The sequence below is a fragment of the Neoarius graeffei genome, chromosome 1 (assembly GCF_027579695.1).
Source record: "Neoarius graeffei isolate fNeoGra1 chromosome 1, fNeoGra1.pri, whole genome shotgun sequence".
NCBI classification, from domain to species: domain Eukaryota; kingdom Metazoa; phylum Chordata; class Actinopteri; order Siluriformes; family Ariidae; genus Neoarius; species Neoarius graeffei.
In genome coordinates this window covers 94,290,271-94,305,104 of record NC_083569.1, presented here as the reverse complement: position 1 = coordinate 94,305,104, position 14,834 = coordinate 94,290,271, and the positions used below count along the sequence as shown (strand labels likewise).

General features: G+C 41.1%; 1 long non-coding RNA gene and 1 pseudogene across 1 annotated transcript; one reads left to right on the top strand and one right to left on the bottom strand.

The window, feature by feature from the left end:
• Positions 1 to 5,734: 5,734 nt before the first annotated feature.
• On the top strand, positions 5,735 to 8,550 carry LOC132871419 (uncharacterized). The gene is made up of 2 exons (XR_009651287.1): positions 5,735 to 6,186; positions 6,311 to 8,550. It is a non-coding gene; the product is annotated as an uncharacterized LOC132871419 (long non-coding RNA).
• Positions 8,551 to 12,963: 4,413 nt separating this feature from the next.
• Positions 12,964 to 14,834, bottom strand: part of LOC132885507 (splicing factor 3B subunit 2-like) — a 92,136-nt pseudogene continuing 90,265 nt past the window's right edge.

Genomic DNA, 14,834 nt, shown 5'->3' with positions numbered 1-14,834 from the left:
AGAAAACCTGTTGAAAAAGCTGTGTTACTGTTCAGAGTGATTGTGTCTCATGTCAGTCATTTTATCGATGCTTCCCAAAACCCATTCACTTCGACCCCATCTCAGTTTGTACAGAAAGGAAAAATGTGTTGAAACTCAAGGAGCACCCAGTTGGTCCACCTTTCATCCACCCCAACACCACGTGCACGTCCATGATGAATGATTTAAAGTGCAGCTTAAAACAGCGCGTTGGTGAAGTCAAAAGCTGAAGTCATCAGTCAACCACAGCCTTTAATTTATCACAAAACAATTCCTATAAAACTCATTTATCATGTTGAAGAAGATATTAAGGTCAACTGAAAAACTACAGAACACTATTCCTGAGAATAATTTGTGGAGATAGAACTAAAAATGGAGGTTTGGCTCAGTCTCCTTTCACTAACATGGGAATGGGCGGGGTTAAAAACTGTACTGTAACCAGCGAACAGACCTCAGACACATTTGGGCTTCACTTTTGTTCCCCTGTTAGGACGTTCACTCAAATATACACTCACTGGTCTGGACACTGTGAAAGTGAAAAGTGGTCATGAGTGAGCCATGTGCTGTGGTTTATAGTTGTTCAGTTGCAGAGCATTCTGGGAAGTGTAGTTCTTGGTTCAGTGGTGTTCAGTGGTGCTGAGAGCCTCCTGACTTTGAGTGAACAGCTCACATCACAGCTGCTGTTTATACAAGTTGTGTATTGAACAATCAATCACTGAGCACCATTTTCCCCAACAATCAATCACTGAGCACCACTGTTCCCAACACCGCCCTTATCCAGAGCGACTTTCCTCTCATTTATACAACTGGGGCTATTTCAGAAAGCATATTTAACAAACTCTGAGCCGAACCCTGAACTCTGAGTTGATGAACCCTGAGATGGGAAACTCCATGTTTTTGGTTCCAGAACAGCTGATCTGAGTTTGTTCAGTCAACTCTTGAGTATGTTCAAGTGCATGCATGATGAATATAAAAAGCCATCATCAATGGTGCTTGGATACTATGAGTCACCATGGCAAGTAGTGAGAAAGTTCTTCCTACTTCCAGGTTTCCCAAAGTGTGGTACAGGTACACCAGGGGGAGCACAGACTGGCTCGAGGGGGTGCGCAAGGGAAAAAAATAGTAATGGCAGAAGTTAAAAATAATAATTTTAAAAATCCAAAATAAACTTGTTAAAGTGTTTTGTTGTTGTTGTTGTTGTTTTTTTAGTTTGCAACCATTTATTAATATAAAATTTCAGTATACTGTAGTCTAATCATTCGCATTTGGATCAGCAGTCCAAATGTCTTAACCACTGAGCTCCCACTGCTCAACAACTAATCACTGGCCACCATTGAGCCCACTGACCAATGACTGATCACCATTGTTTTGGCTCTTTGCACACTTTTTTGTACTTCATTTTCAATCACAGGTTCTCAACCTTGTGGTCACCTGAGATGTGGATTGGGTCGCAGAAAACTAGGCATGTCACCAAACCCTTATTATTAATAAATAATAAATTAGGGGATAAATTAAGGATAAAATTACATTCACACACACATTATCTCTAGCCGCTTTATCCTTCTACAGGGTCGCAGGCAAGCTGGAGCCTATCCCAGCTGACTACGGGCGAAAGGCGGGGTACACCCTGGACAAGTCGCCAGGTCATCACAGGGCTGACACATAGACACAGACAACCATTCACACTCACATTCACACCTACGGTCAATTTAGAGTCACCAGTTAACCTAACCTGCATGTCTTTGGACTGTGGGGGAAACCGGAGCACCCGGATGAAACCCATGCGGACACGGGGAGAACATGCAAACTCCACACAGAAGGGCCCTCGCCGGCCACGGGGCACGAACCCGGACCTTCTTGCTGTGAGGCGACAGCGCTAACCACTACACCATCGTGCCGCCCTGCTTCCACTCATCCCCCCTTTAAACATATTGTACTAGTGTCACCACCTATTGGTCTAACTCCAAATAAATACAGACCAAATCGAATTAAATGTGTAACAAATTACTCACCATTAAAAATGTCCCTTTCTGCACTTTCTGGATGCAAAATCATCAATAATATCATCATATGATATTTGCTTCCCCACATCATGGTTGATGCTCATGATGGCCAAACCACTCAGACGTTCCTGGCACATGGAAGATCTCAGGTAGTTTTTGATCATTTTTAACTTGCTGAAGCTCCTCTCAGCTGAGGCAATTGTCACAGGCAGAGTGACAGCAATTCTCAGGGCTCTCCAAAGGTTAGGATAGAGTTCCTCCAGATTTTTCTCACAAAGGAAAGAAAGCAGCTCAAAGGCAGTCATATTAGCTGATGGTAGGTCAGGTAAATTCTTGATTTTGTTTGCCAGATCCAACTCCACTGATTGAAGGTTGAAGGTCAGAGTTTTCTCAAGTTCCATACACTGAGCCTTTAAGGAGTCACTGGACATCTGACATGCAGTGCTGAAGTTCAGCACTACTCCATATTTAGTCTTCACCTGGTTCAGAGTTTCAAATTGTTCATCAATGGATGCTATTGTGGAGTCAACCACAATATTGAAGAAGTTGACCTCAAGATTCCGCAGTGCATCAGCTACTGGCTCATCAGGTGCTTCGGAGCTAAAATGCTTTTTGCTGGTTCTCAGCCTCTTGTCCTTCAAAACAGCTTCTACATTCATTTCCTCACAAATGCTTCTGGCTGTTGTCTGGGCATCTGAGAATCCAGTGTCCCGATATTGAGTGAGAGAGGCTTTTGCATTTGAGATTAACTGCACAGCTATGTCAAGCTGCATTGAAGCAGATTGGAGGAGCTTGTTCACTGTATTTGTTCTTGACAGTATCTCACACCACACTATACAGCAAATCAAGAAGCGGTAAGAACCAACTTCCTCTGCAAGTGACTGTGTCTCCATTTTCGCCACAGGATCATTAATCTTCTGTCTGGCTTCCAGTAAGGCTTCTCGAATCTCAGAGGCCTGATACCTGACTGCATGGACACTTTGAAGCCTGCTCTCCCATCTTGTGTCAGTCCATGGCTTCACTGTTATGTTCACATGTTGTTTCAAGATATTCCACCTTTGTGTGCCAGCAGAAAAAAAGGTGAACAGCTTTTGTACATAGCCAAAAAAAACCAACAGCATCTTTGGAGGATTTGGCAGCATCTGCAATGACAAGGTTTAATGTGTGTGCACCACATGGAACAAACACAGCTCTGGGATTCATTCTCAACAGTCTGGCTTGTACTCCTTGGTGTTTACCTTTCATATTGGCCCCATTGTCATAGGCTTGCCCTCTGCAATTGTCAAATGGAATTTTCAGATCAGTCAGCTTGTCCAAGATGACTGTAGACAGACTTAAGCCAGTTGTAGCCTCAACATTCACAAAGCCGAGGAAGTGCTCCTTTATCTCTGGCTGTCCCTTTAAAGCCACACTTCTGAGGATAATGGACATCTGCTCCTGGTGACTAATGCCAGGTGTACAGTCTAAGATAATGGAGAAGTATTTTGAATCTCTCACTTGAGTCACAATAGTTGTGAGAATCCTGTCACTCACAAGCTGTAGCAGCTCATTCTGTATGTCCTTACTAAGGTAATGAGCATGTGTCTCTCCATCTTTAATTCTGCTGACATTATTTTCCAAAACAGGGTCAAATTTAGCTAATAATTCAACCTATTTTAGAAAGTTTCCATTATCTGGTTGGAAGAGCTTATCTGATGAACCTCTGAATGCTAAGTTTCTTTCAGCTAGAGACTGTGTGATACTTATGAGGCGTGTAAGGACATCTCGCCATCTCTTTCTTTCAGCCTCCAAAGCTGTCATTTCTATGTGGTCAAGTGTTTTTCCACGACTTAAGCGCAGATCAAGTTCTCTCCACTTAATCATATTGCTTGTGTGTTCAGGACTACCCTCATGTTGCTTCAGAATGGCGTTGGTATTTGACCAGTCATTAACACCTTCTCCTATTATTTTGTGGGTTTTTTTGTGGAAAAGAGCTTACAGCAAAAACAATACACATCGTTGTTTTTCACTGAGTATGAAAGCCAGCTCCTGGTAATCTTTTCACCATTTGACAGCCGCCCCTGTAATAATCCTGGATGGAACCCTCTTCTGGACTTGTCTTTGGGGTAAGAAAAATCTACTCCTGGCTTGAATGGACCTCTGCGCACTAACTCAGTCCGCATACAGTCCGTTAAGACTGGGGGCCAGTCTGCTGGATCATTTGGTGGAGCAGAGACTGTTGCTTTAGGACCTTAGCTAGCTTCTGATGCTTGCTGTGTACACGTGGTTGTGTGAATAGTGGCTGAGGCTGCCTGTTCTTCCCCTGTATCTGTACTTGACAACGGTGGCTGTACTGGACCTGTGCTGCTGCTTGTACTGGCTGAGGCAGCTGCATATGACTCATCTGTGCCTGTCCTATCTGGTTCTGTCCCTCCACTGGCTGACTGGCTGGACTCTGTGCTGCTTGTTAGAAACTTAAGCATAGCACCTGTAAAATATAGATAAAGCTACTATTAATTCAGCTCCATCAAATTGGCTGCACTTGTTTTACCTTCAGATACTGTACTTAAAATGTAGGTGATTTAGATTATTATTTAGTCTATTTAGCACCATTTGTCATAATATTTCACGAGTTTTATTTATTCACTAATATATCTGCATCTATATTTGCCTGTGGGCTATCCAAGCAAACAAAATTCAATCTTAGTTAATATTTATCCATTACTTTCCATTTTGTATAAGTGCAGTTGTAACTACACTCAGAACGACTGATATAACACAAATTGTCGAAGCCAGCAAGACGCACACAGAGACCGTCCGGGGTTCACCCAGGGCTCACCGCCCTGTTATGTAGGTCAAACACCGACTAGCCCCGTCCTTCCCACTCTCCCACCCGGAGAGGAGACTTACCTGACTGCTGTTCCTGCTGTTCATTTTCATGCAGTTTCTTTTTCCTTTTTTCACTCCCTGAGGGATAACTCCGCTTCATCTTGCTAGGTTGATGCACATGCACTGGGAATCTGACATGCGCGAGCAGCGCAATGGACGGTCACGTCGTCACGGTTTTTTGTTCCCACGGGGCCCCTATGAGTTTGCGGGGCCCTACGCAACGTGCGTATTGGGTGAACTGGTACTGTGTCACTGGAGCACCAAATAATGTTAGTTGTTTGAACACAGCTTTTACCCTGGTATAAGGATACATCAGTTCCCATCTGATCCGGCTCTGAGACAAAAAAGGGTCAAATCTGTGCAGGGCATCTCCTGGCCTTTCGTGAACCTCTGAGCAAATATACTTCACTATACTCAGCACATTTCAAAGAGAGCTGATATGAAAAAAGGTATTCTGCCTTGATGGTTGGTGAAAATAAACTACAGGCCATTCTGCGAAATCATTAGTGAACGCCAAAAACGACGAGTAAGTTTATACACCAAAATGTTTTATTTTATGTAGATAGTGGGTGAACAATCTGCGTCGCATGATTTATTGTTCTTACTGTTCATTTCACAGATCTTCCTTACAGGTAAGACTATTAAGACCTATTCTTGTAGAGCTGGAATAATGAATAAACATTCAGGCTAGCCCATTTATTATTCATTATGCAAAAAAAAAAAAAAAATCTAGGTATTTTTTCGTAAAGAGCCTCATCTGTACCACTAAAAGTAAAATGGAAATGAAGGGCTGGGTTTCATGTTGTAGTTCATGCTGTTATGCCAGTGGTAATATGGCATAAACATTAAAATAAATGTAGCTTAATTTCACCAGAAAGACAAGTGAGAACAAAGCACTTTGTTTGCAATGAAATATAATTTTAAAACAATTTCTATGCACTTTTATTTAGCACAAGAGAGATACAGGATCTGGTCTGGTTGGTAACAAAAAGCAAAAATCTACTAAATTGTCAGTGACAGAATGGCCTGAAGATGAAACCAGCAGTAGCATTGACAAGGAAACGACATCAACACCTCCCCAACCATGTCCATCAACTACTCTTCCAGGAGATATCCCCTAAACATCAACACCAACAGAGACCCAAGCAACACCCACTGCCCTTGGAGAAGCCCTGACACCTTTGGGGCAAACACCACTTTCCAGCACAAGTGTTCGCACTCCGAGTCCATGGATGATGAATAAAGTATAACTGATGGGACAGAGAAGGAAAACTGAACTTGGAGACAACAATGTGAGGTAAGAATTTTGAATTTTGTTTGTTGGAGAAATTATTGTTTTTCTCATGCTCTTTAGCATAATAATAATAATAATAATAATAATAATAATAATAATCCAGTTTTTTCTTTTTTCTTTTTTTAAGGGTTGTTCCAACAATTCCAGAATGCAATGAGCCAAAGTTCAATGTACTTTATAGTTTGCTTTTTAGGGTGTTTTCTCTTTTCTGCTTCAATTGTAAAGAGGAAAAGCCCAAGGTGTGGATGAGGGAATGGAACGATGGTCATCGTTACACAACAGTGTACACATGGCACTGTCAGCTTTGTCTGGTAATCTCAGCCATTTGTCTTGGAGCGACATCCAGCTGGTAACATCATGCTAAGTTTTGCTGTGCTGAAGGCTGGAGAATCAATCAGCAAAGTTTTGTTGATATTTCCAAATAGGGGTCTTGCTGTGTATTCTGCTCGTCCATTCTTTGCTCACCAGAAACAACTTCTATTCCCATCTGTATTTCACTACTGGCAGACAGACAGAAAAAGTCTTGTGGACAATGTGAAGGGGATGAGTCGAGTGGTATGGTCTGGAGATGGCCATTTCATTTCCATGGGACACTCGGCAAAATATGATGTTTACACCAGGTATTGTCATCCATCAATGAAACTGTACATTTTGAACTTGTTCAGGTGAGTTTCCTGCTACTTGTGGAGTTAAAGTCAACCAGTAGATACCAAAACACACTATTTTTGGTTTATTTGTAACCACAGACCCTGTAATAAAAGCCCATCTAAAAAAAATTCATTTTTAAATACCCAAATCCCAGCTGACTGCAATATTCAGTTTCATAATATGATTTTCATTTGATCAAATCAGTGCTATAATGCCCCATTTATGTGCAACAACAAATAATTTATCATCTTCTTGAACATCTCATCTCATTATCTCTAGCTGTTTTATCCTGTTCTACAGGGTCGCAGGCAAGCTGGAGCCTATCCCAGCTGACTACGGGCAAAAGGCGGGGTACACCCTGGACAAGTTGCCAGGTCATCACAGGGCTGACACATAGACACAGACAACCATTCACACTCACATTCACACCTACGGTCAATTTAGAGTCACCAGTTAACCTAACCTGCATGTCTTTGGACTGTGGGGGAAACCGGAGCACCTGGAGGAAACCCACGCAGACGTGGGGAGAACATGCAAACTCCGCACAGAAAGGCCCTCGCCGGCTACGGGGCTCGATCCCAGGACCTTCTTGCTGTGAGGCGACAGCGCTAACCACTACACCACAATGCCGCCCCTTCTTGAACATTTTACAGGCAAATGAAACTGGTGGCAGTCAACAGACAGAACTGGAAGGAGCAAAAAGGTCTTTTGCATCACTAACTAATGATGAGGTGTCCATGAGGACATTTATATCAGACCGGCATCGAGGGCTTGAAAAGTGGATAAGTGAAGAATGCAAGGAGACCAATCATTTTTATGATTTTATGTGGCGAGATCAGTCACCAAGAAGCTCCTCCAAGCAAGCAAAGAAAAGAGGTGCCAAAACATTAGTGAGTGGATGAAGGGTATTCGCCGGCACATGTACTGGTGTGCAACATCTACAGCACCTGGGTTTGGTGCTCTTATCAAAGTAAAGTGGCTCACTTTCATGTAACATCTTGCAAACAAACACAACAATCACCCTGATCCCCTGTTTAAGAACTGTAATCATGGAGCTTCAACCAAGGAAATGGATTAAAACTGCTGTTTTTATTCTATTTTAACCCTCGTTTCTTCTTGTAAAACCAGTTTCCCATAATTTACAGGGTTCCTTAGCTGTTTTTAGTCCACACCAGGAACCCCTTTTTATTCATGAGCACATTTGTGGAGCTTTTTTCCCTCAGGAACACCTGCTTATGGCAAACTGAAGAGCAAATTAACAAAAACGACTCTCCTCAGTGATATTGAGAAACTTTCACCTGATGCACAGACAAGCTGCATTGAGGGCTTTCATGCCACCCTTAATCACTGGCACCCAAAGATGATTGGCTTTTCATGATAAGGGACATTTTGCAGGTCCAGTATGTATAATTTACTGAATTAAGAACTGAGATTGGTATCTCGACATACAATACCTATACTTTTAGATCATGAAAATCTCAGAATTACATTTCTATTATCTTTTAATAATCAACTTTTTAGACACGTGCTTGTAAGTCTCCGTTTTATTGAAAATGTGCACCAGGATTGTAAGTTATCTAAACAGGGGACAAAGTACTTCAGAGTGATGTTTCCCAAATCTTAACCTGGAGAGGAAGTGGTTCGAGAAGTGCCTGTACCACCTATTTATAGTAAGAATCAACTTGTTATCCAATAAACAGATGTGTGTTCAGTAGTAAATCTGTGTAAACATATCACTTATGGTTTGATTTGAACCTGTTGCCAACTCTTGTAATAATCTTTCTGTTCTTGTACAGATTTCATTGGACAAATTAAATACTAGAGGTTAAAAATTATGTGTTTAGACTATGTGGATTGCATAAAGACAACTTTTTAGTCCAGAACAAGCAGAGCTGGAAATGGTGTATCAGAAATATGATCACATCCACCCCAGCCACTGAACACTCAGTTCCCAGAACGAGTCACAAAGAATGCTGCTGTTCAGAGTGACATGGAGAGATGCCAAAGAAACAATGACAGCAGCTTTCACAACAAGTACGATTACTGCAGAACCTGTTTCACAGGTTGTTACTTTGAACTACTGTGTGGTGCAATTAGTTCCCTTTGTGCAGTCCATGTCATACTTCAACTTTTTTCTCCAACCCCAATTCCAAAAAAGTTGGGACACTGTGTAAACTGTAAAGGCCCGGTCCCACTGCACTTACGGATGCAAAGAGGATGTAAGAGTGATTCTTAGAATTTGTGCACTTTTAGAGTCTCTGGTCATATTTTTAAAAATAATAGCAATTTTGGACAAATTCCTCTTTCTATGTGAAAAAGATAATAAAAAACTCCTATAAAAAATTTACCACCTCTTAAATACAATTTTTTAATACTTTTCACCCTCCTGGAAGTTGCAAAATCACTGTTTTTCCCTTGTCACACCCCCAGAGTTTCCAACCTCAACAATGCAAAAAAAGGTTAAAAGTATCAGTTATATGAGAAATGTTGATGCAGTTAAATTAAGAAAGACTAAAATAAATAAAATATAGTGTAATATTTCATTTAAGTCCACTGTCAATATTATATTTTATACAAAATGTACCTGTCACACACCATTGGCATCATTTCCACCACAACGCCTACTTTCCCTTTAAAAAAGTTCTTGTGAAAGATTGTTTGGGTAGTTTCCATGGAAATGTGAAGTGACATCAGAGCACATGTTGGACATGGAGGCCAGTTAAATTTCCACCCACAACTATTGAAGAAAAATCAAGGTAAATATTGCTTGATCAGCAAATATATTTATTGTATGTCATTTCCAAACATGCTGTAGTTCCATTGTTGTTTTGAAAAAGATTGCAATTTTTGCATAAAAAGAATAATGTTGCATGCATGAAATGCTATCAATTCAAAGCTAATCAATGAAGCCATCATCCATTTTTCATGAAAAAAAGTAGAAATGTCATTTCCACCACACTGCCATCTGATGCGTATGGTGGCGCTCTAGTGAAAACTATGAGCCGAATTGGTGAAAATCGATTCTTTTGGCCCCTACGTGATATCATTTGGTATGAAACCATGAATGTCCTAGGCCTTATCCCTGAGCCTGTACCGGTCACTAAAAGGCACAAGGAAATTATTGTGCCCGTTTGGAAAGAAATCTGTGAGGCACTTCATAAAATGGAGCTCTGAACAGAGATAAAACACACTCTCTCTCTCTCTCTCTCTCTCTCCCTGTCTCACACAGACACTCACACTCAAACACACACATACTCATACACACAGTTGCAAAATACAGTAGTTTATACTGCAGTTAAAAGTTTTTTGTATTGTTAAGAATTAAGGTCAAGAGTTCATTGATTTCCTCAGTACACACACACACACACACACACACACACACACACACACAGATTGAGAACAAAAAAAAACAGTTGTCTATGACACTAAAGTTACTGAAATAATCTTTTATTTGAAGTACTGTTGCCAACCCCCTGTTTTTGGGTTATTTACAGCATGTACTGTTACGGTTCTGTGAAAGTTTGAAGATTTTTTGAACAAGCCATAATTTAAATGTTAACCGCAACACTGAAGTGGACAGGTGTGCTCAGTTTTTTCACATGGTGTTGTAAAACGAAGTTGAATGATTGACATTTTTTTCTAATAAATATATCTACGTGTTCTCTATGTGTTAAGTCATTGTCATTTCCACAACACCATGTCATTTCCATCACAGCTTGTCATTTCCATTACCACACATATTTTTCAGAAAATTTCCAAAAACTAGTCAGTTCATATTAAAATCACATATACATTTCTTGATGGTTTGCCTTACTTTATGTAACAAGACAGATTATTCATTATTTACAAGGACCTACTCAAAGTAATATTGAATTTCACGCTGTGGAAAATGTACCTTTCAGCATTTGATCCTTAGAACTGTTAATTTACATCATTCAGAAATTAATGATTGTTGTAAATACTGGTAACTGGTACAACTAGTTAAACTAATGGTCCTAGAAGGATCCTGGGATGTTTAAATTATTGCACTGTTTATTTATTTCTGTTAATTGAAATGTGGTGGAAATGACAGTTGTTTATTCCGGGTCAGGTAAAATGTGAAAAATAACAATTATTCTTGTAAATTTAGTTTGAAATCTTATGGATCTCAATACTATAATGGTTATTTAAACATATGAATCTGTGAGAGTTCAAATTGGATAGTCTTTTTTTCACTCAACTTCACAAGGCCAAAGGTGCACATAATCTAAGAATCACCCGTAAAACGTAAAAAAATCTTTGCCATCCGTTGGAAAACGCTATGCATCCGTTGTGTACTCATTGCATACGTGCTTCATACGCTCTATCCATCGAGCATCCGTCCACTGTGATTTCATCTGCGCAAAAAGTTTTGAGCTGCACAAAACTTTTAGAACGGATGAACTTTCCGCCGTGTACGATGTAAATCCGCGACATATACGAGCAACAAACGTTCTATGTCCGTTATCATCCGTTAAACGTCTCTGCATCCTCTGGGCATCCTCGCAACTCACATCCGCTGCAGCTGAAAACGGAAAGAGGGAGGAAAGATAAGGTACATGAAACGTCTATTCACTGTTAGTAGCACGGAAATAGAAAGGATGTAAGCGTATGCATCTCGTATATCAAGTATTCAAAACGGACAAAGCGTTTATATCTGGGATGTATCTCGTATATTTAGGATGTCTGGAGTATTGCTGCATTCATGTGCTATGGGAATTATGGTAAATACCAAACGCCGACATGGAAAGCACACATGAACGCCCCCTCTTGTGGTATTTTCCACTGGGCAACTCGTAGAAAGTTTTGATACACGAGTTGCCGAGATGAGATGAACTTTAACCTTTTCAACATGGCGGCGAGAGGTACAAGACTAGCTTATGAACCAAGAAAGAAGTGGTTTTCACCTACGGAAAGCTGACCCTCACCTTTTAAACGAGTCATGTTATGTATATTATATGATTATAATATGTATATTATAGCCTAATACAAAATATTCTGTGGCTGTCTAAAGAACGCCAACAATGATCTAGATACTGGCTACTCTCATTGTGGCTACAGCCAAATTTCCAAAAACTGCATGGCATTCAATGTGTTAAGAAAATCTCTACTTGTCATGATCAGGAAATATTCAGCATTATTTACCTTTTGATAACTCATATTCCTGCTGCAGCTGATGAACAAGGCAATCTATAATTGTTTTAGCCAAATAACAGGCCTGATTCTGAATCTGGTCCACCATCTTTAATTTGCCAACAACAACAAAAGCATGTGAATACAACACACTGGTAAATACCACTTCCCAACTGGAAAATATCATCTTCCCATAGCACATGAACGCAGCATATGTCTAGAGTATGTAGAAGGACACCTAGCGGACAATCGGTCTGCATCCAATATGCATCCGCGCAACATCCCCTTTGTTTCCGTTAGGCGTACGTGATGCATCCCCTTCATCCGCTATGCATCCGCTCTTTCTGCTATGCGTCCGCTTCTCAGTTATCACCGGTAACCCCTTTGGAGCTGTCATCCACTTCCATCCGCTAGGCTTCCTATGAACATGCGTTTAACATCCCCGCTATATACTACCCACGTCCGTTCTTTTCCGTTCTGTTTTCGCAAATTTTCGCCAATTTTGTCCATTTCTGGAGCGGATGAAAACGGATAGAGCCACCCCCGAAATTTTGCTCGTCCGCTGTGTCCTTTTTGCATACGTTTTGTGTCCATCGGCCAGTGGGACCGGGCCTTAAATAAAAACAGAATGCAATAATTTGCAAATCATGGAAACCTGATACTTCATTGAAAATGGTACAAAGACAACATATCAAATATTGAAACTGAGAAATTTTATTGTTTTTTGAAAACTATATGCTCCTTTTGAATTTGATGTCAGCAACATGTTTCAAAAGAGTTGGGACAGGGGCATGTTTACCACTGTGCAGCATCACTTCTACTTTTAATAACACTCTGTAAACATTTAGGAACTGAAGAGACCGACTGCTTCACAGTAGGGCTGCATGGAAAACAAAAACATGAGTGATAAAAACTGTCAGAGGAAAGAAGCTTTTTCAGACGTTTTCCAAAGACATTTCATGCAAAACTCCTCAATTCAGAGCCCTTCATCCACATCAGGTTTTACTGCAGTGATGACTTTGGTGATTCAGGTCCCTTTTCCATGGAAAGCTGTGAAAGTGAGAGCAAACACTGTTCTGTTATTTATATTCACACTGGAGTAATATCTGGAGGCTTGACACAGGACGTTTGACATCCTCTTGTCGGTTTATTCCATACTTTATTATGCTCCTCCGTGCAACACAATACAAGCCCACAAGGTTCCTACCCAGGTATTTTACCGAATACTACATCCCCCTTTCTAAATACAGGATCTTCCCTGGGAAGATGCATGAGTAGGCCTTAGTAAACAGTATGAAAACTGTAAATGGAGAAATATTCACTTTACAGATGTAACATATATGACAGTGTTTTAACTCAAGTATTAACCGGATCAATATTAATAAGAACACTTATGGCTTACCCTGCCTTTTACCATAATGTTTAGCTGTGAAACACTATTGCTAAGTCAACAACAAAACACTTTTCAGCCTGTGCTGATGTAAACATTTTAACTCCTTTCAGCATAAGTGCTTGGTAAGCAATGAAACATGTTTCAGTGTATACTTCAGTAAACACATCTAGCGTTTCTTTATAGGAGGTTCTTATTATAACAACAAAATAATGAAATAGTCTTTAAAAGGAGTCTTTTCAGCAATCAACTGTTCTTCTCCTCCTATCTACGAGGGATGGGGTGGATGACCCAAACCCTCCACTTGAGTGTGGGAATTATTCTGTCCCATCGCTCACTCAGATTCTAAATCTATGAACAAACAAAGTCTTTCAGGTACGCTGGAGACGCCCTGATTCTGGTAGGAAAGCATTGCTCACACACTGGAGTCTGCTGACTGCCATCTTGCTGGACCTCAGGTGTGACATGAGTAGTCACTGCATCAGGAGCAGTATTTTCAGGTGTTGTCTCAGGTAAGTTAGTCGGTGTTTCAGGCCCTCCAGGGGTTGGCGAGAGGTGGTATCTGTTTCTACACAAGGTGCCTCTAGGTGTCTCAATGAAGTAGGACCTTGGCGTGCCTGCCGTAGACAAAACTGTGCCTATTTCGAGCATATCTCTGACCCACACCTGATCTCCAGGTCGCAGGTGCGGCATGTCATGTGCTCGCTGTCTGCAATCTCAGTTTTGTTGCTGTTTTTGTCTGTATCTCTGTTCTGTTGTTTTCAGTTTTCCATGTCTGCACATCTTGGGTTGAGCTAGGATGGAATGACAGGAATAGTTGTTCTTATTCTCCTCCCCATGAGGAGTTCTGTGGGACTATATCCATTCGCCAGAGGTGCAGCACGGTAGGCCATAAGGCCGAGGTAAGGATCGCTGGATTTCTTGAGAAGACTTTTAATTGTCCTTAAAAGCGTGCTCAGCCTCCCCATTGCTCTATGGGAAATGGGGACTGGATGTCATATGTCTGAAGCTCCAATCCTGAGCAAACTTTCTGAAGGGCTCAGAAGCAAACTGTGGCCCGTTGTCCGAGCACACTTCTGGTATCCCGTGATGTGCAAAGATAGACTTGAAGCACTTGATCACTGCTTCTGACATTATGGATGTTAGTCTGGCCACTTCAAAGTATCTTGAGAAATAGTCTACAATGATGCTTGTTTCCTGTCTGAAACAGATCTGCTCCTACAGTGGACCACAGCCTTGATGGGAACTCTATAGGTAGCATCGTTTCTCTGAGATTTGTTCTCTCGCAGGCACATGTCACAATTCTTGATCATTTTTGTCAGTTCTCTGCTGAGGCCCAGTCACCACACCAAGTGCTTAGTTCTCTCCCTGCATTTGGTTATTCCCAGGTGACCCTCGTGCAGCTTGGACAGCACGTCTGCTCTGAGTCATGCTGGGATTACTATCCTGCTGTCATAGAGTA